General features: G+C 37.2%; 1 long non-coding RNA gene across 1 annotated transcript in view; it reads left to right on the forward strand.

Moving 5' to 3' along the window:
• Positions 1-24,545, forward strand: part of LOC139356472 (uncharacterized) — a 274,354-nt gene that overhangs the window by 239,979 nt on the left and 9,830 nt on the right. The window lies entirely within an intron of this gene.

The raw sequence follows: 24,545 nt of genomic DNA on the forward strand, positions 1-24,545 counted from the left end.
GATTGCATAAAGGCACAAATGAGATAATGCATGGGAACTATCTTTGTGAATTTTGAAGTGTTAAAGAAATAGTTGGTGTTATCATAAAAAGAGAAACCTTCTCGCTGCTTTCATTGCTTTTATGGTGACCCTCTTTTGGCAACTAGCTACCATGTGCCAGAGCAGATTTGCTTGTTGAAATGGAATTATTCAGGTCTACACCTGCTTTCTCTATCTTATACTGAAGTCTCTCCTAAACATTGTCTTTATGACTTATTTGTATATTTGGCTAGTCTTCTGCTGATACACCAAGTTTGGAATGGTATCAGGTATTCCAAAAGCAACTTTAGTGGTATTAAGTGCCAGAAATCTGGGATGGCTATGAACAGGCTCTGGAGAAAATCAGGTCTGGGATAACAGTGCTTGAACTCAGTGACTTTTTTCCTTATCCCCCAATTCCTTCTCCCTTACATTACTCTCTACCCCCATCTCCCCTTCAATGGTGATTTTGTGATGTCTTCTGCTCAAAATTTCTATGAAAAAGAAAATCAAATTAAAAGGCAGCTAGAGACAGCTCTGTGGACTGTTTATCATAGGCAACCTGTTCTTATGATTGACGGGTATTCCATTAGGAGAAAGAGTTCAAAGCAACCCATACTTGATCGCAACAAATGTAGCATGCCTATTATGTAAAAAACAGAGTAATGCTTAACCATTCTAAACGTGGGAATAAAGTTTAGAGCTTCTTTTTATAGATTATCTAATTTAATTTTCACAGACCTTTGGTGATATGCTTTATTACCAACCACATTTTACCAATGGTGAAACAGGTTCAGAGATTTTCAGTGCTTTGGCCTAAGTTCACACTCATTCCTCAAAAAGGCAGAACCCAACTCCACTTCTGCTGAGTCTAAGCCCAATTTCTTTTCCTCTTGAGTCTTTCTCTCCCACTGTCCTCCTCAATGACAGACATTGTGATGTTTTAGTGTGACAGTCACTTAAGAATGAAAACTCAGCCAACTGAACAGGATGTGTTTGTGCCTATGAAGGCAATAGTCCTCAGGTGGTTTCATTCAACAGACTATAAACATTTAATGAGAGCTTGTGTGTTCGAAACTTGTTGTAGGCACTATCATTTTAATGACGAAGAAAATGTTTTTCCCACTATCAGGAGATTTTCAATCTCATGGGAGAGAAAAACGTATCTCTCATAAGGTACTGAGATGGGATAGTTCCCTTGAATCCCCTCGCGGGCAGGAAATGGAGTGGCTCATTTCACTCAGCCTGCCACTGGTCACTCCTCGCAGCAGGCAGCGAGTGTGGGAACCAGAGGGAACGAACACTGGAACCAGCCAGTCACTCCTGTCTCAGGGGAGCAGGCTCTGTGCGGACCCCACAGCAGCATCCAGGTGTGTTACAGCCACGCACTTTCAGCCCTGCTGTCTGGGGATGGCTAAGTGCCAACCAGTTTAGAGGAGGGTCAGGGTGGCAAGCCCCTGCCCTCTCGGCACCTGGGTTCTTGTTCAGCATCCAAGAAGAATCAGGTCACACATGAAAGGTGATGGATGCAGAAGACTTTATTGAGAGGTGGGCGGCTCTCAGGGAAAGGGAGGCTGGAAAGGGGATGGGAAGGTGTTCTTTCCATGAAGCCCGGTCGTCTCCGGCTGGGCCCCTCTCAGAAGCCACACCATCTGCAGTTAGCCGCTTCTATCTGTAGTTTCTGACGCTCAGTTGCTTCTCTGCTTGCCATTCAGCCACTTGTATCCTTGATGCTCAGCTGCTTGTGTTGCTCCGCCAGCTGGAGTCTTTTATGGGCACAGGGTATACGGATGGAGCAGGCCAAAAAGGCAACATTTGGGTGGAAAAGCGAGGTAAGCTGTTTTCACTTAAGGCTGCAGTTCCAGGCTTAAGGGTGGGATTTAGCTGGGAGCCCAGCCCTTCTGTATCAGTACCTAAAGAGTGCAGCTTTTATGATTGAGGTATCCAAAAACTATGGTGGGCAAGAATAAACCAGAGATGGATAGAAATAATTCCCCATAAGAGGCAGGAGGACTGGGGGTAAGGAGACAAAGATAGACAGAAAAGTTGTCTGAGTATACGTTTGTGTGGTTTTGACTTTTAAATTATGTAAGTGTTTTACATGTGACAAAATTGAATTGAATCAAGAAAAAAGACTACAGTGATGGCACATGGGAGTGTTACACTTGCGTCTTCTGGGGCATGGGAAGAGATCATGAAAGAGTTCATAGAGGAAGTAAATTTTGAAATGAATGCTCTTGTTTTGTGTCGTGTTTAAAATTGTGGGTGTCTTAGGTTAGTCTGAAAAGGTGAGTGAGTGAATAATGCTTAAACTATTACCATTAACTGTTTTCCCCAATCACAGATAATGACACTTTCTGTACAACCCTTTGAAATGGGGGACTGCTTGAGAAAGAGCAGGCATGCAGAGGATTGGGAAAACAAGTTCCTTTGGTGGTGATTAATAGTGTAATCACTGGGAAAACACGTTACTTTTCAATGTCGTTTATAAATTGAGGAAGCCTCCCTGGGTGGACTTCAAAATCAGTTTTCATACAAGGATTCTACACAGAATTGCCAATAGCCTATCTCCTACACTGTGGCTATAATTTCTTGGGCTGTCATTTTAAAGAGTTGCTCTTATGTCAACAAATGGTTATCCTTCACAATTAGTATGTAAACCTAGATTCTGGAATGTATTAATTGTTCTTCACTGTTGTGATTATTTAACTATAAAGTATTCACAACCTTTGTCTTGTAACCCCTGGCCTTTCTTTCTCATGGGAAGGAAAGAGAATCGCTCAGAAGGATAACCTTCCCACTTGGGTCAACAAGAGCTGCAACTGGTTCTAAGGAGGGTGTCTTATCGCTGTCAAATTGACCGGGGTTGTCACACATGAAGCCTGCTGTCACTGCATCTTGCTCAGAACCAGCCCCTTAGCTTGCTGAGTCAAGCTGTGCTGACTCCTGGTGATAGAATTTTAATGTGAGGAATGACAGAGGCCTTGGAGTTAATGTGTACGTGGAGGTGACAGTTTTGAATGTCAGCCAAAGCACAAAGGCCTGTCTGAAATTAATTTTGGGGGGTGGCAGAAAGTCATGGGAAGATGGAGAGAAATAGTATGATGGAGAATTGAGATAAGTTGAGTCAAATCTACCACCATCTGCTACAAATGAAAGCATCATTCTGTGTATAGACACAGAATATTTGAGCCTGGGAGGTTAAAAACAGAAGAGCATTGTCCTCATCAGATAATTCTGTAGCTTTAAGTTTTAGTCAACCTAGTGTGCAACTTGCCACTTTTAGATCTCTATGACCCCAATTTCCTTTGTTAAAACAGAGTTGCAAAAAGTGGGCATGGATCTTCTGATGATATGAGTTAGAACTTAATCATTTAAAGAGGCAATATTTAACTTTCTGGTAATAAAATAAGCCAAACTGCGTTTTATGTACCCTAATTTTCCTTTTACATTGTCACTTTTTTATACTCTTAGATATTTTCCTTGTTATTTAGAGGACAATATCACATCTTTAATCTGTCTGTGGTAGGAAGAATAATGTCCAAAGATGTCCACATCCTAATCCCTGGAATCTGTGGGTAAGTTATATTACATGGCAAGGGAGAATTAAGGGAGCAGATAGAATTAAAGTTTTTAGTCAGCTGACTTTACAATAGGAAGATTATCCCAGATTACCTCAGTGGGCCCAATAGAATACAAGGGTCATTAAAAGTGAAAGAGAATGGCAGAAGAAAAGTCAATCAGACTTATGTGGTGTGGGACTCTACTGGTCATCGCTGGCTTTAAAGATTTAAGGGGGCCATGAGCCAAGGAATGTGGGCAGTCTTTAGAAGTTGGAAAAACAAGGAAATAGATCTTGTTTAGAGATCCCAAAAGAAACACAACTTGCTAATACCTTTATTTTAGCCCATCCATATCAGACTTGCGACCTATAGAACAAGCCTGTGTTGTTTCAGCTATTACATTTGTGGTCATTAGTTATAGTAGCAACAGGAAACTAATACACTGACTTTTCAGGTCTTTCACAGTGTGAATCTGCTTTTGTCCTCAATTTTCCTAGATGTACCCTACCTCTGAATTCTGACACTGATTTCTAAACACGCTTCATATATTACAAACTTGGTCATTCCATTTCCTGTGTCTGGACCCCACTGTGGGGTTAGTTAGCACTAGAGGAGAGCTATATGTCCTAGGGGCTGATTGTGGTTAGATTTGCTACTTAATGTGGGTTGAGGGAAGCATGTGAGTCCATACCCTTGAAAAAGAGCAGAAGCCAAAGAGGAAAAACTAATTGCAAAAGTCAAGTTCAAAAACCATTTATAGAATTACAAACATGGGACAAGAGCAAGATTTTGAGGCCAGATGGCAATAGAAAAAGGCAGGGGATTAACAACATGTGTACTGGGAAAACAGTGTGAGAGCTCTTGAGGGGTCTATGACTCACGTTTGTCATGGTCCAAAGTGACCTGTGGGATTGCTTTGTGTTGATCGAAAGGTGATACTTACGTGTGGCTGCGAGTTTTCTCCATTATCTTCAACTACCCAAATTCTACCATTGTTCATAGCCTAGCTCCTCCACAATCCTTTCCTAAATATTCCAGCCCCAGTTATCTTCTCTTCCTTTGAAGTCTTAGCATTTACCTTTTCTATTCTTCATGTGGTAGTTGCAATTCATGGCCCAATATTTTTATCTAAACAAAGGTATTGTATGTACAATTGTAAAATTTTAGATAATACAGTAAAACATAAAAGAAGACTTTCAAATTATTCAGAATCTTACCATTGAAAGATAATCACTGTCACATTTTGGCATTTATCTTCCTATACTGATACTGATACAATATTTTTTGTATATGCACATACATGCACACACATATACACATACATAAATGTGTTTCATTCGTATTCTCTAAAATAAAATATATTGAAGGAAATTGTATGTATTACAAATTAAGTCAAGCTTATTACATATTAACTTAAACAAATTTGACATTAACAATATCTATATTATTATTCTGACATCTAAACTTTTCACCTGGACATATCTTTCTATCACAGACAAGTAGTAAGTATCGTGAGGTAAGGTAGCAAGATTTTATGTATTTTTTTCTGTCCCCACTGATGCTTAGTATAGTACATTGCACATTTTAAAGGCTAAATACAGATAGATTAAAAAGTTGTGGCCAGAAACCTGTAAACACTTTCTACCTACAAATAGATAGTATTTGTTATTGATGTGCCTTCAGATTTTACCAAGTAATTCCAATAATTATTTCCATACAGAGAATTTTTAAAAAGTTGCACCATACTACTGTTTTTACAGTGGTCAGGCTATTATAAATCCAGAGATTTGTCATTTAGCATCAGAATTACTTGTTAAAATGGGAAAGGAGATAAACAAAGATAGGGTCCTTGTTAACTCATTAATATTCCCTATAATGAAAAATGTTGCAGGAATGAAATGGCCGCGGTAATACATGTAATCAATCTAGCTGGGGAAAAGTGATGTAATTTGTTATCTTTACAGAGTTGCTCTGTGCGCTAGTCAGCTAGTTGGCATATTTATCAAATGCCCAGTTGGTACATAAGAGTGTACTGTTTCTCTGGGCTGCATGCTCCTTGAGCTTCATTAATTAATTCACTCACTTTTCACTATTCGTTCTTTGCTTCCCATTTTTGGTGTGTCCATTATATGCACGTTACTGTTACAAGTCCTAGAATAACAAAGGTGAGCAAGGCAGTTTTATTCTGAAGATAGACTCAGTGGAGGGGAAAGTCACAAAAACAGACAATTAAAAAATCAAAGAATGTGGAGGTGATTTTTTAAAATTTTTTTTAAGCTAGACTCTCTTTCTGTCCCTCATGCTGGAGTGCAGTGGTGCAATCTGGGCTCACTGCAACCTCCACCTCCTGGGTTCAATTGATTCTTGTGCCTCAGTCTCCCATATAGCTGGGATTACAGGCACACTCCACCACACCTGGCTAATTTTTTTGTATTTTTAGCAGAGATGGGGTTTCCCCTTGTTGGCCAGGCTGACCTCGAACTCCTGGTCTCAAGTGACCCACCTGCCTCGGCATCCCAAAGTGCCAGGATTACAGGTGTGATAATCATGCCTGGCCTGGATAACCATGCCTGTCCTGGAAGTGAATTTTAATGAGCTATGCACAAGCAAGAAGGCTTATTTCTACCCTCGAAGAGTTTCAAGTTGAGTAGCAGAGGTGCTATTACAAAACAAAATATACTCTTTCATTCTGACTGCAATAGTATGCCCAGAAATGATCTGATTTGGGCAGAAGCAGAGTTCTTAAAGGGACTCAGTTCTTAGCAAGACCGAAAAGGAAGATGCCAGACTTTGTCTATAATTCAGGAGATATCAGAGCAGGCAACAAGATATGTTGCAAGCATTCTTGCCTGAAAGACACTGTGCTAGCTTTCTAGGGCTGCCATAACAAAGCACCATGGACTAGGTGGCTTAAATAGCAGAAACTGATTTTGTCAGAGTGCTGAAGACTAGCAGTCTGAGATCAAGGTGCCAGGAGGGTTGGATTTATCTGAGGCCTCCTTCCTTGGCTTAAAGACGGTCATCCGAGCTCTGTGTCTCCACATAGACTTCCTTCTGTGTGTTGCTATATCCTAATCTCTTTGTTTTATAAGGATGTCAGTCATAATTAATTAGGGCTTACCCATATGACCTCATCCTAACTTAATTAGCTCTTCAGAGAACCTATGTCTAAATACAGTCTGAGACACTGCGTTTTTGGAGGAGCCCAATTCAGCCCGTAACAGGTACCAAGACTGGGTCTAACAGAGTCAGAAATCCCAAATCCTAAAAAGAAAGAAATTCGCTTCACCTTACACTTTGAGGTTGCTTTAAACATTCCTTGATTCCTCTGGCCCACTGAAGACCGCTCTGTGTTCTAGGAATTTAAGAACTTGGGAAGGGGACAAGAGAGGACATCTTAACCACAGTCCCTGCAATTGGCATGTGGTAAATTATTTAACTCATTCCTTACTCCAAAGAATAATTCCCTCTGAAATTTTACAGTAGTCCTACAATAGGACTCTAAAGCATAGAACTGAGGGAATTGTAATATAATGGATGATCCTTTAATTGCAGTAATAGAAAACCAAAAGAAAAGTATGTTAAACCAGTGTTTCCAGACTTCACTGATGTTGAGACTCACTGCTTGAAAAATCACAGCTTTCCAGCCCCTTCCCTATGACATTCTGATTTGGGACTGGGGTAGGACCTAGAAATTTATACTTTCAAAAATGGTACCATACATGTTTCTTATATTTATAGAAGTTTGGCAAGGAAATCAATTCAACAATATCAGTTTGGGTCCAAGCTCTTTCTATGTGCTCTGCTATCATTATTGTGTTTACCGTCAGTGTGACTGTGACACTCGGGGCCACAAAATGATGCTGATATATTGCATTCACAGCAGAAGAGGAACAGTTTCTTCTGGTATGTTGCTGAGAGAAAGAAAGAAAGTGATAAAGAGGGAGGAAAAAAGAAAGGAAGGACGAGGGAAGGAAGGAAAGACCCTAGATAAGAAGGCCCTCAGCTTGCGGATCACAAGGTCAGGAGATCGAGACCACAGTGAAACCCCGTCTCTACTAAAAATACAAAAAATTAGCCGGGCGCGGTGGCGGGCGCCTGTAGTCCCAGCTACTCAGGAGGCTGAGGCAGGAGAATGGCGGGAACCCGGGAGGCGGAGCTTGCAGTGAGCCGAGATCGCACCACTGCACTCCAGCCTGGGCAACAGCGTGAGACTCCATCTCAAAAAAAAAAAAAAAAAAAAAAAAAAAAAAGAAGGCCCTCAGCTTATCTCTCCATTTGTCTCATTGCAGAACTGCAGGATGTGCCCACCTTTAAACCACAGGGAAGGGAATAACCATGTTTGACCTAAACTATGCAGGATTTGCCATTGATCTTGTGTTAGTTCATCATTTTTCTAGGTGTGTATCTTCACAGAGATGGATGGACATCCAAATAATAAGATGGAGTAATAAAGGATTGAATGGGCAAACCATGACGTCTCCTACAACTAAGTACGATTAATACAACAATGTTACCAGTCAAAGTAAAATTAGAATTAGATAATGATGGTTGATAGGAAATAGCTAATATTTATTCAGTGTTTATTATGTGAATGACACTGCGTTCTAAGGGCTTTATGTGAATTAAAATAATTAAGCCTACAACGTATGATGATGCAAGTGCTGTTATATTAATCCCACTTCACAAATGAAGAAACTGAAATGGTGATGTTAATTAGCTTATCTAATATCATACAGCTCTTAAGTAACTGAGCAAAGATTTGAGCCCTAGCATGCCAGGCTGCTCCAGAACTACACCCTAAATCATATTCTATTCCACACGAACAGATAACAAAGCTGTACTTTACAAATACAAATAGTGCTTGTACGACAATTAATGAAATTGGTTTGGTGCCTAGTTGCATTGTTAATCTGTCCTCTATTTAACAAGCACAAATAAGCACCTTCTATCGGCAAAGGGCTATATCAGGGGCTACAAAATTTCAAGAATTAGTAAGAAGTGATGCAACTCTCCTGAAAGAATGTCCTCCAGTGGAGGAACTAGGCATTCAATAGATTATTTGTAATCTAATATAAAATAAGGTAGAATGTAGCAAAGAGTAAACAAAATACAAGGAAGGTGTTGTTGAACTGAAGATAAAACAGCAGTTAATTCCTACAGGATAGGTCAGGGAAGATTCCTAAAGAAGGGTGTGTATGTGGAGAGAGAGGAGGACATTCCAGGCTGAGAAGAAGTGAGGAATCAGAATTGAATTACGTTATGTTGTATACTGAGAGTAAATTGCTATGACTAGAATGTAAGAGACTTAGAGATACACTGACAACTGTGAAGATCTAACATTTAAAGGGATGCCATGGCATATATGAAATTTATACAAGGAGAACCACAATTATTAGATAGGGTTGTTATTAGGATGGTGGGTGCTTTATTTTGACTCTTGATTTCTGTCTTTTGATAATACTCAAAGAAGGCTGTTTTTTTTTCCTTCCTGTACTTAAATAATTCATCCCCACCTTTAGGGCCCATTTAAATTTTTTCCTTACAAATTTGACCCTTACCGAAATATGTCTTACACTCTCATTAAACTGTTACTGAGTGATGGTTTTATCTTTTCAACTAGATTTCATATTTTCATCTAGAATTTCATAGAAGACAGGGATTATATTTTTAAGTATTTTTGGAATTGACTTTAATGCCTGACCTAGTGTTGTTTATAGTGGATCCAATCAATAAGTGTTGAGTAATTGCCCACATTATTGTGATTCCCTGTAGGACTTCCCAGGCCTTTAGAGTATCACTTTCCCAGGTGGTTTGAGAGGCCTCTTAATTTTTACGGGAGAACTACATGTGGGGAAGCCTCACTTTATATGAAATAACTTCTCTGCCACTTTTTCCATTTGCTGGAAAATCAGGTAATGAGATAGCCAGAAAGTTTTTCCAGCCTCTAACTAACAATCCAGGGCATCGATCAATGCTTCAGACAACTTCTTTCCCAACTCTCTCAAGGGTTTACTTGATCTGCTACCTTTCTGACATCTGTTGCCTTAATAATTTTCCTTTGGGGACTCCATTCCATGGGCAAACCCAGCTGTGTATCTCTTCCCAGGGCAGTTGCTTCTTTGTAGGTCTCTCTCCTTGGTTATTTTCATGCCAGGCAGCTCCAGCTCTCTAATCAAGATTTGTGTATTCAACTGACATTTTATCACCAACCCTGTGTTTAAGTTAATGAAAGATCGTTTCTCCCAGATACTTGTTACCATTACTTCTTATCTCATGCATTTGACTTGTCAAAAATTTTTCAGAAAAAAATTCTCTGAGATGGCTGTTGCTGACCCACTGATCATGGGAAAGAAAAAGCTATTCCAGGGCCTAAGGGCCTCTGCATTGGGTTCTCCTTGTCTGTTGGGACTTAGTTAACAAGGTCTTCATAGACATTCAGGAAGTAAATGGCATTGCAAAGCACCTGATGACCCCACAGAAATTTTCTGTATTTGTAGTAAACATTCTTGCTCATTTATTTCACATTTGAAAATTTATTTCAAATTAGCCCTATACTACAAGCTTCGCTGGAGGTTATTGACATAAAAGCTTTCAAATGCAATCCTAGAAATATCTGATTATTAGAAATTCACACAGGTATGTTTATTTTCCTATATATTTCAGAGCCTATTCCTCCACTATTTACTGTTGTACTTCCAGTATCTAACAGTGATTGGAAACAGGTAGGTCAGAAATACAACAATTTAGAATGTGATCTATTTCTCCCTACTCCTGATTCTATGATATTTATTTCTAATCTACTATAGCAATCTTTTCTATAGTGTTCGTGCTGGCCTCTCAATGTTGCCTCAGGAAGCTTCTGCAAGTCGATTAGAGTTTGTATGCAACATGAAACCTACACATCATTCTCATAGTTAGCACCAAACACATATTTCTTAATGATTGAAATAATATTTTTCTCTGTACATGAACCCTTCAGCATCTTCTCTGACGAATGACCATTCTATGTCTACTTAAACACCTCTACATGAGAAAGAATACATTATTTCTTAAGACAGCTTCCCCCACTGTGATACAAATTAAACAGAAAGTTCTTTATATCTAGCAAAATCTTACCGTTGTTAACTTATTAATCCACTTTTACATATACCAAGAACAACTGGTTGCAATTAGTTAATGCTTCCGTAGGAATTAGTTCCTATTCAGATACCATCCTACAATGGGTAACTTTACCTGTTGTTTTCAGTTAGCTCTTCAATAGTGCTCATAATCAGTCCAACCAACTTGGTTTCCTCTCTTTAAAAATGTCTAAATTAAAACTTTTTAATGACAACTACTAACACATACATTCATATACCCACACATGTGTGTACATGTGTGTGCTCTATGAAACAAAACATTATGAAATACATAACCATTCAAAAATATTAACAGGTACACTAACAGGTACAAATGTCGTGACGTTCTAGTGTTAAATATCCAAGATCTTCACACTACACTTTAGTCAAGTATTCAGCCAAGTGTGTATTGGTGGCATGTCTCTGCACAGGTTGTAATCTTAATTTTCTTCTTTTATTACCTTGGTTGTTAGTGTCACCTAGTTGTCAATATTAGACAAACCACTTTCTATTTCAGAGATGCTAAGTATGATAAATATTCAATCTCTGCAATTGCTCCAAGTTCTGTTCTTATAGGCCATCTGCCCTGACTACATAGACTTCATCAACAACATTTTCATGGATCGTGCATTCTTCCCTTCTGTTTTACATTTCTGTTGTACAGCTCTGCACAGCTTTCTTTAGGATGGGAAAATGCTGTTGTAATGAGAAAGATTTTGTAGAACTTCCCATGTGCATGTGGAGAAAAGAAATTCTTCTATGCTAAAAACTTCCCAGAGGACTCACATATTAATCAAAGGCTCTTCCCTCTTTGTTTTCTTTCTGTTAGTAAAAATAATCCTACTGACACTAACTGCCTGTCTTTGGAAATTAGGGGAATAAGAGCTGGAGCTTTAATATTTAAAAGTGTTTCATGCTTATATTAGGGGGTTGTATGCTCTTCCTCTAAGCAATGTACTTTCCGTGATGTTGTTTCTCTTTACCAATGTTACTTAGCTCATGGAGAAGGGTGGGGATTTTGCCTATTATTTGTCAAGAGGAGGCAGTCTTAAACTTCTCTTCAGTGTTTGGTGAAAGAAAGACCCTAGGAACTCAAACGTTCCATTTCATAATCTTTTGGTAACCCCTACTGTTACCTATTTTAATGAAAAATTAGGTAAGACTTCTTCTTCCATTGACCTATAACCACTTCAGCTCCAGAGAATGAAAGTAGGTGCTCCATTGAGCCAGCCATTATTACTGAGCCCTTTCAGAAGGCAGCAAAGGTAACAGGACACTTAATGAGTGATCATTACATGTGGCAGACACATTACATGTTACAGGAAAGTAATAATTTTGCATACAAGGAAATCAAGGTCAGATAAAGTAACTGTGCTTGAAAGTCAACATTTGAACTCAGAACATTTGAATCTAGAGCATGTTTATATAACCATATCATCTAACTCTTTCCTAACACAGAGCATGCTTCTAACTCACAGATGATAAGACAGTGTAGATTCTTGTCTAAAACCAAGAAGAATTAGTTTATATTCATTTCTGATACTTAAAACTATAATAACAAAATAAATTCAACCTTATCTCTTTATAAGGAGGGGGAGTCTGGAAGAGGTGAGGCTGGAGGTAGGAAAGAACGCACAAGAATGTATGTACCCAGACACTTGCCAGAACTATTCCAGTTGCACATTTCCCTACTGGCTAAATTATCATTCTCTGTCTCTCATTAGATTAGGCAGATATGGAATTATTGCTCATAGAATGTTATTTCTTAAAACTTTATCTCTCAAAGGCATGCATTTTGGAAATAAGATCTTACTCCTCCAGGGAAGTCAGAATCTTAGTTGTTTTGCCATGAAACAAAGTGATGTCTGCATTATGAGCTGCCTTCTAAATGGCTCATAGAACTTGCCTTGAGTGAACTTCTTTTTCCTCTCAACACCCTGGTGAGATGACAGGTGCAAACACTATTAATCCCATTTTGCAGATGAAGAAATACTGCTAATCCTCTGTTTCTATTTGAAGAACATGCTATGCCCTGGAGTATGTGTCAGTTTATTCGTCTGTTTGGTTCCACCTAACATCTGAGAAATACTGTCTATGAGCTCTGAGTTCTTTTTATTTCTAAGTTTTAAATTTGTCATTCACATCTCTGAAATCCTAAGAATTGCTATGTTTAGGTGCTAAATAACATGGTCTAAAAAGAAACACCTATTAGGAAGTTGAGACACATTTCCATTGTCTGAAATATTTAGCAATATAAGATGGGAATTCATATTAGAAAAATAAATCTGAAGGAAAATTATATTTCTTTTAACTAACAGCGAGGGAACTCATGAAAGCACTGGTTAATGCTGAAACAGTGAAAACTGAAAAGTCATAGCATGTACTCTTTACTCAAAGGGAGTAACACCTCATTCCTTTATACCTGTGTCAGAAATGAGCAATGGTGTCTTAAATTTGGTTTAGATAGCATAGGTCGGTCAATCAGAATAACAGTGAAGTGTGGTCATACCCAAGTTCTCAGAAACCATCTGAATGGTTCTAGAATCAGAAGCATAAATTTGACATTTGGCATAGCTTATATATGACAGTAATAACTATTAAATGCATAACTATGGTGTTTGACATTGTGTTGTGTATCTTGCATTGTCTTGTTGTAGGAGGACAAAGGCAAGAGTTACAGCTGAATAGTTGACAAGGTCTGCTGAAGTCTTTTAAGCACCGTGTTGTAGTCCATTCCCACACAGCTATAGTAGAATAGCATGGACAGAGGAAACAATGATGAAATAGCCCTAGATAACTTCACTTAGTGTTGGGGTGGATTGTATGTTGGAAATACTGTATGTTGGAAATATTATCAGAAAACATATTTTGATTATCTTTATTCTAAATACCAAACAGGTGCATGGAGAGTAATGTAGATGTACTTTGACTCCAAAACCAAAGGGAAACATTGTGTTGGATTCTAGGTGAACCATTAGAATGACATGTATCACTTCTCAATTGGATTATTTTCATATCCTTCCTGGCCTCTCAGGCTACACTATTTTCCCCCTCCATTCTATGCTCATCTGCTACACATACGATTTTTGTAAAACAAGGATAGTGCTACTTTCTCCTGATTTTACATATTGTCTTTATAAAATAAGGATCCATCACCTATTTGATAAATGCAGACTCCTTCCTTAGCGTTTAAGACAGCTTTCCACATTTTTCTACAGCTGGTCTCAACTGTGTTTGTAAACCTTTAACATCAACCCTATGCAACATATGTTTCAGCCAAATTCAGCCAAACTAAAGTATATTTGGAACTTTCACATCTTTTTTCCTTTAATATTCTCTCTTTCTCCCTTTCCCTCTCCCTTTCTTTTTAAAAATAGCCGTATAGAGAGGGAGACAGTTCACAAATCATAAAAGTCACTCATTTGAAGTGTACAATTCAGTGGTTTTTAGTGTTCTTATAGAGTTGTATAATTATTTACTACGGTATAATTTTACAACATTTTTTGCTGCATCCAAAAGAAACTACATACCCATTAGCAGTCATTCTCCAATCCCTTCCACTTCTCATCCCACTTCCAGCTCCCAGCCCTGGGCAACCATTAATCTACTTTCTATCTCTACAGATTTTTCTATTCTTGACATTTTATATGAATAGAATTACACAATATATGGTCTCTAGAGACTAGCTTCTTTCATTTAGCGTAATATTTTTATAGTTCATCTAATGTTGTGGATCTATCAGTTTTGCATTCCTTTTTAATATCAAATAATAGTAGAGAGATGGTTTATTTATTTCATCAATTGATGGTTTATTTATTTCCTCAATTGATTCACATTTAAATTGTTCCCACCTTTTGCCTATTTTAAATAAGTTTGCTATGAACATTCACCTGCAAGATTTTTGCATGGATGTATGTTTTGATTTCTCTTCATTTCATCCTTGGAGGAGAATTGCTAAGTCACATGTTAATTCTGTTCAAATTTTCTGTAAAACTGCCAAATTGTTTTCCAAAGCATCTGCACCATTTCATGTTCCCACCAGCAATGTACGAGGACTCCAATTTCTTCATATCTTTGACAACACTTGTCATTGTCTGTCTTTGGTTTTAACATTTCTATTGAGTGTTAAGGGATATTTTACTGTGATTTTGATTTGCATTTTGGCTTGAATGTGCTTATTGGCCATTTGTATGTCTTCTTTGAAGGAATATCTATTCATATCCTTTACTATTTTTAAATTGTGATGCTTATCTTTTTGTTGAGCTGCAAGGATACTTTATATTAATATATTCTGCATGCAGCACCCTTATCAGATATGTGATTTGAGATAACCTTCTATTTTATAGATTGTATTTTCATTTTCTGATGGTATCATCTGAAGCATGAATCTTTATTTTGATCAATTCCACTTAATTTTTAGTTTTGTTTCCTTCACTTTTGTTGTCATATCTAAGAGGACTGTCCAACCAGAGTTATGGAGATTTCCTCGATTTTTGTGTTTTTTAATTTTTGCTTTTCTTTTCTGAGATGGTGTCTCAGTCTGTTGTCCAGGCTGGAGTGCAGCGCAATCACGGGTCACTGCAGCTGTGATCGCTCGGGGTCAGGTGACCAGATCCTTCTATCTCAGCCTCATGAGTAGCTGGGACCACAAGTGTGTGCAACCCTGCCTAATTCATATTTTTATCATTTGTAGAGATGAAGCAGGCTCATTATGTTGCCCAGGTTGGTCTCAAACCCATGGGTTTAAGTGATCCCCCTGCCTTGACCTCCCAAAATATTGGAATTACAGGCATGAACTACTTACTGTGCCCAGCCAGATATTTATAGTTTTAATGCTTGCATTTGGTTCTGTGATCCATTTAAAAATTTTTATTTAATTTTTAAATACATATTGTACATATTTTAGGGTTACTCGTGATAATTTGATGCAATCATATAATCAAATCAACATAATTGGGATATCTATCACCTTAAATATTCTTTTATTTATGATAGAAATATTTGAATTATTCTAGCTATTTTGAAATGTACAACTGATTAATGTTAACTATAGTCACCCTACTGATTTATCAAACACCAGTTATTCTAAGTGTGTTCTTGTACCCATTAACAAACCTGTCTTTATCCCTGCTTCCCTCAATCTTCTGAACCTCTGATAACTATTAATCTTCTCTCTATCTTCATGAGATCCACATTTTTAGCTCCCCATATGAGTGAGAACATGTGCTATTTGTCTTTCTATGCGTGTCTTATTTCATTTAACGTAATTACCTCCAGGTCCACCCATGTTGCTGAAAATAACAGGATTTTTTATGGCTGAATAATATTCCATTGTGTATATGTACCACATTTTCTTTATCCATTCATCTGCTAATGGACACTTAGGTTGATTCCATATTTTGGCTATTGGAAAAAGTGCTGCAATAAACATGGGAATGCAGATACCTTTTCAATATATTGACTTCCTTTCTTCTGGATATAAACTCGGTAGTGGAATTGCTAGATCATATATAGTTCTATTTTTAGTTTTCTGAGGAAATGCCATACTGTTATTCATAGTGGCTGTACTAATTTACTTTCCCACCAACGTTGTATGAGACTTCCCCTTTCTCCACATCCTCGCCAGCATGTGTTATTTCCTGTATTTTTATAAAAGCCATTCTAATTGGGGTGAGATGATATCTCATTGTAGTTTTATTTGCATTTCTCTGATGAATAATGATGTTGAGCATTTTTTATGTACATATTGGCCATTTGTATATATTCTTTTGAAAAATGTTCAGATTTTTTGCACATTTTTTAAATTAAATTAGTTGTTTTTTGCTATTTAGTTATTTGAACTCTTCATATATTCTGATTATTAATCCCTTGTCAGATGGGTAGTTTACAAGTACTTACTTCTCCCATTCTGTGGATTGTTTTTTCTCCCAATTTGTTGATTGTTTCCTTTTGCTATGCTGAAGTTTTTAGCTGGATATAATCCCATTTGTCTGTTTTTGTTTTTGTTCCCTGTGCTTTTTGAGGTCAAACGCAAAAAATCTTTGCCCGGACCAATGTCCTGCAGCATTTCACAAATGTTTTATTCTAGTAACTTCATTGTTTCAGATATAAGATTTGTCTTCAATCCACATTGATCTGATTTTGTGTAGGGTCAACGAGCAGGATCTAGTTTCATTCTTCTGCCTCTGCTTATTTATTAAAGAGAATGTCCTTTCCTCCACTATATGTTCTTGGAGCCTTTGTCAAAAGCGAGTAGTCTATAAATGCGTGGATTTATATCTGGGTCCTTCATTCTGTTGCATTGGTCTGTATGTCTGTTTTTATGTCACTACCATGCTAATTAGGTTACTATAGCATTGTAGTATATTTTACCTTATTTATTTTATTTTTAACTTTTGTTTTGATTTGGGAATACATGTGAAGGTTTGTTGCATTGGTGAACTCATGTTGTGGGGGTTTGTTGTACAGATTATTTCATCACCCAGGTATTAAGCCCAGTACCCAATACTTATATTTTCTGCTCCTCTCCTTCCTCCCACCCTCTCCCTTGCATATCTACTTCAGATTTATACTATCTTAATTCTAATATGATAGGAAAACTTTACTTGTATAGCTGTATTCTTTCATTTTTATACTTGGTGTGTCTATATATGTTAGAAACCCAGTCATACATTTTTATGCTTAATATATGCATTTTTCTCTTTTAAAGAAGGTGAGAGAAGGAAGGTGATATGGTTTTGCTCTGTGTCCCCACCCAAATCTCATGAAATTTTAATTCCCAGTGTCAGAGGAGGGACCTGGTAGAAGGTGACTGGATTGTAGGGATGAATTTTCCCCATGCTGTTCTGATGATATTGAGTTCTCATGAGATCTGATGGCTTAAAGTGTGTGACACCTCCTCCCTCTCTCTCTCCCCTGCTCAGACATGGTAAGATGTGCTTACTTCCCCTTTGCCTTCTGCCATGATTGTAAGTTTCCTGAGGCCTCCCAGCCATGCTTCCTATTAAGCCTGTAGAACTGTGAGTCAATTAAACTTCTTTTCTTCATGAATTACTCAGTCTCAGGTAGTTATTTATAGCAGTGTGAGAATAGACTAATACAATACAGAAATCAAACAAGTCTGTATTTATGGTGTTATATTAACTTTCATCTTTACCACTTTTTTGTTCTCTTCATTTCATAGTCTGTATTTGAGTCACCATTCACTGCATTTTCTCACTTCCATTTCTCACTTCCACACAGCTTTGTTTCCACCTGTCTCCTTTGTGCTATTTTTTTAACCAATATATTACATTTCTATATGCCACAAGCCTAACAATGCAATTATATGTATATTGTTTTATACAATTACTCCTTAAATAAGAGAAGAAATGAAAAGAACGATTCAGTTATACTGTCATTCATAATTACCTACATAATTACCTTTTTCAGTGTTCTTGATTTTTATGTGTACATAGGAATTACTTTCTGATGTCACTTGTGTTTAAACAAAACAACTTCCTTTCTTATTTCTTACAAGTTTGCTAGGAACGAAATCTCTCTGTTTTCATCTGGGTTGTTGTTGTTTTTGTTGTTTTGGCTTTGTTTTTCAAAAATACTTTTACTGGATATAGGTTTTTTGGTGTTCATACTCTTTTATTCGGCACTTTAAATATGTCTGTTTACTGCCTACTGACCCCCACTGCTTCTGATGAAAATGAGCTCTTAATCTTATTGGAAATCCTTATATCTGATGAATTGGTTTTCTCTTACTGCTTTTAAGGTTTTCTCCATGTCTTTGTCTTTTAACATTTTGCCTACAATTAATGCATCTTAATATAGATCCTTTCATGTTTATCATTCTTGGAGTTTGTTGAGCTTCTTGAATGTATAGATTAGTGTTTTTCATCAAATTTGGGAAGGTTTTATAATTGTTTTCTCAAATTTTTAAATTTTATTTCTTTTTTTTTCTGATACTCCCCTTATGTGGGTATACTTGATGGTGTCCTGCATTTCTCTGAGACTCTCTTCATTATTCTTAATTCTGTTTCGTCTCTGTTCTGCAGACTTTATCATCTCTATGATCTATCTTCAAGTTCACTGACTTTTTCTGGCCATCTCATGTCTACTGTTGGGTTCTTTGTGTATTTTTTATTGTAATTATTGTACTTTCAGTTTCAGAATGCCCATTTGGTTCTTTTAAATAATTTTCATTTCTTTATTGATATTTCCTGTGTGTTGAGTTATTGCCATCATCTTTTCTACTAATGATTTAAACATAGTTCCCTTTAGATCTTTGAAAATATTTACAAAAGTCATTTTGTAATCTTTTCTTGTTGTATACAACTTCTCACCCCCTGCCGGGCAGTTTCTATTGTCTGCTTTTTATTTCTATAGATGAGTCACACCTTCTTGGTTTTATGTTTTTTCTTGATGTCTCATTTTGTTACTGTGGAAAACTGGAGATTTTAGATAATGTGTTGTAGGAACTCTAAATATTGGCCCTTTTCCCTCTGAAGCCATTGTTTTTGTTGTCTATTTATTTACTTGTTTTTTAGTGACTCAGTTGGACTAATTTAGCGAAGTCTATATCCTCTGCAGTTCGCAGCCTCTGACGTTGGTCCTTACAGTTTCCAAACTTGGGTATGCACAAAATGTTTCTGACCACCAGCAATATCTGTGGTTTTAGCTATGCTCTCTTTAACGTTTTCTTTCTGATATCCCTGTTATTAACAAAATCTGGCTGTTCTGCTACTTTTGGTATCAATCTCAGCTATTAGCCTCCACTAATTGCTAAGTAATAACCGCAATGTTTTCAACATACCTCTCACCCCAACCAGTCAGATCCAATTGAAGTTGAAGTCTGACCCTGGCAGGGCCCTCTTTGAGGCTTTCTTTGATGCTCCTGAGGGCAGAAAATTTGCACTGTGGAGAAGAGAATTATAAACTTGGTGGGAAACTCTTACCAGTTGCTCTAAATGGATCCTCCCTATAGCAGGAACGACACAAGTGTGTGGTGTGTGTCTCTGTGTGTGTGTTTGTATTGAGGACATCTCATGTTGCTACCATGCTGCATCTACCGCCCAAAGCCAGAGAAGATGGAATTTGCCAATGCTCATCATCTGCCAAATCTAACCAGAATAAGTCTTCTACTCTATGATAATGAAGGAGATAGGAGCCACCACTCAGCTGCTGGGCTGATTTCACAACACAGAGCCACGCAGAAAAGGGAAACATATCTCCTAACTACCTGTTACACTAGGATTCTTTCTTTCTCTCTCCTTCCTTTCTTTCTTTCTTTCTTTCTTTCTTTCTTTCTTTCTTTCTTTCTTTCTTTCTTTCTTTCTTTCTTTCTTTCTTTCTTTCTTTTTTTCTTTCTCTCTCTCTCTCTCTCTCTCTCTTTCTTCCTTCCTTCCTTCCGTCCTTCCTTCGTTCCCTCCCTCCCTCCCTTCCTCCTTCCCTCCCTCCTTTCCTCCCTTCCCCCTTCCTCCCTTCCTTCCTTCCTTTCTTTTCTTCTTCTTTTCCCCTTCCCTTCTCTCTTCCTTTCCCCTTCCTTTTCTTTCCCTTCCCCTTCCCTTTCCTCTTCCCCTTCCCCTTCCCCTTCTCTTTCCTCTTCCCCTTCCCTTCCCTTCCTTCTTACTTCTTAATTTGCTAATGTCAGACCAATTTAACAGAGTCCTCTTTGGGAAGAGGTTTCCCCAAGCAGCATCATCTTTACGGAAGTCTTATTTCCTATTTCTTTTCTCCTAGTGCCCTCCTAAATCCTTTCCCATTTCATAGTTTGTTGAAAGCCTATATTCCCAATAAACTCTTACCCTTTTTATGAAATTCTATCTAATTAAATCATCTATTTTTCACGAATCATCCATAATACTTATCTTGTGAATTCCTCTTTGACTCATAAAAACTCTGCGTTTCTCTTTATTTTTGGAAGTTGTTTCAACTGGGTATACAATTCTTAGTTGACAGTCTGTCGGTGCTTTAAAGCTGTCATTACATTGTTTTCTAGATGGATAGTTTCTCATGAAATATTTCATGTAATTATTTTCTTTGTTCCTCTGTATGCAATGTATTTTATTTTGGGTAGAAGGAGGGATATCTAGCTGCCCTAAAGATGTTCTTTTAATGTTTGATTTTTCACATTTTGAATATAATATATTTATAGATGTTTGTGTATGCATATGTGTTTATCTTGCTTGGTGATCTCTGGGGATTTTGGATATGTGTTTAAATGTCTTTCATTAATTTTAGAAAATCTTGGCCTTTATTATTTCAAATATTTCTCTTGCTTCATTTTTCTTCTTTTATGATTCATGTTGTACATATATTAGATGATTTGATATTATATCACAAATCTTGAATGCTCTATTATCTTTTCATCTCAGTTTTCAGTTTGTATTTCAGTATTGTATCTATTGACATAATGTTTGTATAATTTTATTTTTGTTTTTTACGTACTGAAATTCAAGTCCACTTTTCACTCAGTTTTCTTTATACACGTTACCAAGGTTTTTTTAGTTATTACATTGCCATTTTTTCTCATAATATTCATTCTTTACTGAAACTCCTCATCTGTTTCTGTATGCTGTCCACCTTTCCACTAGTCTTTAATATACTAGTCATAGTTACTGTAAACCCCCTATCTGAGAGTTTCAATATCTATCATATCTGCACATTGTTTTGTTGATTATTTTGTCTGTTAACAATGTATTGTTTTACTTACATTATTTTTCTTGCTCATAATTTTTGTTTGAAAATGAAACCTCTTATGTAGGTCAAGAGAGACTCAGTTAAATAGTATTTATTTCTGGAAATAAGCACACGTCTGCTAGACATTTACTGTGAGGGATTTAGTCAGTCTATCTGGAGCTAGTCTGGGTTGAGTTTTGTTGTTGATCTAGAGTACCACTAGTTTCAAATTTCTGTAGCTTAGTATGTGTTCAGTGAGGATCTGGGTAGGAATCTTCTGTGGCACTTATTGTTCTCCATCTCCCAGGTCTGCACCATAAAAAAAAAAAAAAAAAAAAAACCACTTATCTCAGAAACTTTCCCTGCCCCAATCTTTCCTGTGAGCTGTGAGATCCATGGATAAGTGCCTGCAAGTGCTGCAAGTTACTCTTGTATCACAGCAACTGGTCTTTTACTCTCCCTCCAGCCCACACTTGACTGTTAGCAATTTAAAAAATTAAGTGGAATTATTTTCCTGCCAGCTTATATGGCATGTGCTCTGCCACTGGAAGGCATGTGCTTGGCTCCTACCTTTGTTGGAGACACCTGTCCTTCTTTAGATGTCAAGCAAGTTAATTGTCCTTTGACCTCGGCTCTCTAATGGGTTCAAGAAACGTTATGATTTATAGATTATCTGGCTTTTTCTTGTTTTTAGGATGAGAACAATGCTCATTACATTGTTATACATTCCAAATGGAAGCCGGAAGTTCTTAACGTGATATTATGTTGAGCCTGGAGTAAATAATTGAGAAAGAGTAGGTGTCAGGGAGCTTTAGGTAGCAATGAGTAGAAGATAAGAGGCTCATGAATTTAGGAAAATTAGGAAATCCTGGGCATTTTGTTCTTGTATATACAATTTTATATGTTATAGTAGTAAAAAGATACAGATATTTATATTGCTGTATGACCTATAAGCTTCATAATAACCCTGTAAAAAATTGCAATGCTCAACTTACATATATGGAGTTTAAATTGCTTTTTGATGACTTTGTGGAAATTAATTATAAAACAAGTAAGAAGCCTAGTTTGGGGCCTGATACATAATAGCTGTTAAATAATAAATGACAAGAGATGAATGAATGGCAAGGGTTAAATGGGAACTCTCTTTTTGCCTCACAAATCTGAAGGAAAAAAATTCTTTATAAGTTTAACACATCTGGTATATTTATTAATGGAAATTATAACTATATAATTAGTAGTTGCTATGAAGTGTCTTTGTAATTTGGAAAAAAAGATGCTACTTTCACTAATATGTATTCTTTTTTCAATTAGATTTTCCTTTACTTTTTCTTTCAACTGGCACTCAAATTATCATGTTTTTCAGTGGCAGTGTGTCTAACTCTGTTATGACCTTTATTAAATTTTAGAGGACTATCTGCTTATATGGTTGTCTCACTAAACTAAATGCTACCTAAGAAGAGAAGCTATATCTAATTTATCCTTGTGGTGCCAGTTTCTACCATGCACCTGCACACAAAGTAGACACTCAATAAATGTAGTTGAAGTAAACTGTAATTCAAATGTGTTAAGTACATTGTAAGGATAGTAAATTAAAGTGTTTCCACTGTGAAGGGGATCTAAAGTCTGTCCAGAGCAATCTTCCTTGCTGGACTTCACAGTGAAGTATCACACAAATGGTAGCTTTGAGGTGGGGGTAACTGGGTTGACCAGAGGTGCCACCAAGGAGTACCTCCATCTTCCTCATCCCTTTTTTTTTTTGAGACTGAATCTGGCTCTGCTGCCCAGGCTGGAGTGCAGTGGCGCCATCTCTGCTCACTGCAAGCTCCGCCTCCCGGGTTCACGCCATTCTCCTGCCTCAGCCTCCAGATTAGCTGGGACTGCAGGCACCCGCCACCACGCCCGGCTAATTTTTTTTGTATTTTTAGTAGAGACGGGGTTTCACCATGTTAGCCAGGATGGTCTCGATCTCCTGACCTCGTGATCCACCTGCCTTGGCCTGCCAAAGTGCTGGGATTACAGACGTGAGCCACTGTGCCTGGCCCCCATTTCATTTTTTTAAAAACATGAAATCGTAATGTTTACTCAGTCTTATATAGCATGCTATAAATATGTTCTTGGACACTTCCAATTCCTTCTCTCCTCCACTTTCTACTTTTAAGTCTCTCATATATAGAAATTCCAAAGCCAGTAATTGCTGGAACAACCAAAAAATTCTTTCAATGAATAAAGTGCTCAAATGTCTACTAGGTTATTGGAGGGCAACTGGAAGTGATAATATGCCTTGTTCCTCATTCTTTTGTTTTTTGCTTCGTAGGGATGAGTTATGTGTCATTAGATAGGGAATGAAGTTATTACCTTTTCACCTAAGATTTTTTGCTTGACCTCTGATATCCGATATTAGAACTTGATCTTTTCCAATCTAGTTAAAAATTGAAGCATGTCTTTTCATTTTCTTTACATTTTCAGTAGGAGTCTGGATCTCACCTATGTTTCTACCTAATCATGATGTGGGCAGTTTTACTTATTCAGCATTGGCTTGGAAATTCCATTTTTACTCATTTGAATTCACTGGTGACATTTCTACGGCAATCTGTATGTTCTGTTGGCAGGTAAAAGGGAATCAGGTTACTGGAGCAATTAAGTCAAATCTTAACTACATCTCTGAACAAAACACAGTATGCAGAGGCACCTAGAAAATTCATAAAGTGCTTTGCTAGAAACTTGAGACACTGTGAGGAAGACTTTTGTACACAGGCTAAAAGCCTGAATATTGGGGAGTTGTAAACACAGGTCTTTGAAGTAATCTTTACATCTACCTTTATTTTAAAAATTAACAAAAATTATTTCAACTTAAAACACCTCATTTGTGTGTCTACAAGTCAGTGGGTCAAGGTTATATTATAAAATAACATATCCTATTTTAGAAAATATTTTACTTTTAATGGATAGTTGAGGCTTGTCTATTTAAATGATTTTAATTGAAACAACTGTTATTCTGACTTTTGATTCAATTGCCTGTATATAAAAATTAGCCACCTAATTGAGGGACGTGATTGTTCAAGGTCTTGGAACAACCTCACCACCACTGTCTCAGTCTCAACTCAGTTTAACAAATAAGTAAATCTTACTAAATCTGATTAGTAAATGCAATTATCAGGCCCTGTAGGGAATCCTA

Source organism: Macaca nemestrina, chromosome 1 (assembly GCF_043159975.1).
Source record: "Macaca nemestrina isolate mMacNem1 chromosome 1, mMacNem.hap1, whole genome shotgun sequence".
Classification (NCBI taxonomy): Eukaryota; Metazoa; Chordata; class Mammalia; order Primates; family Cercopithecidae; genus Macaca; species Macaca nemestrina.